Source organism: Fulmarus glacialis, unplaced genomic scaffold (genome assembly GCF_000690835.1).
Source record: "Fulmarus glacialis isolate BGI_N327 unplaced genomic scaffold, ASM69083v1 scaffold15614, whole genome shotgun sequence".
NCBI classification, from domain to species: domain Eukaryota; kingdom Metazoa; phylum Chordata; class Aves; order Procellariiformes; family Procellariidae; genus Fulmarus; species Fulmarus glacialis.
Window position 1 is genome coordinate 1,578 of NW_009206235.1, and position 316 is coordinate 1,893.

Genomic DNA, 316 nt, shown 5'->3' on the forward strand with positions numbered 1-316 from the left:
TCTAAGAATTAAGACATACCAATTTTTATTAAAATACTTAGCTGTAGAACTGAGTCTTGGAGGTCAACATTACACTAGTGTACATTCAGTTAATGTTAGTAGGAAAAAATCTGTTTAAAGCTAATTAATAACTGTAAAATATCAACCTTATATTAATTAAGGCTTCCAGGAAATCAAACAGAAGTAGAAGGCAAAAAATCTAAGCAAATTATGCTGATTTACTCGTTGTATCTAACCTCTTGAACAGCAGTTGACAAAAGTGCAGAAAAGAACTACAAAGCATATTAAGAGTATCATGAAACAATTATGTACTAAC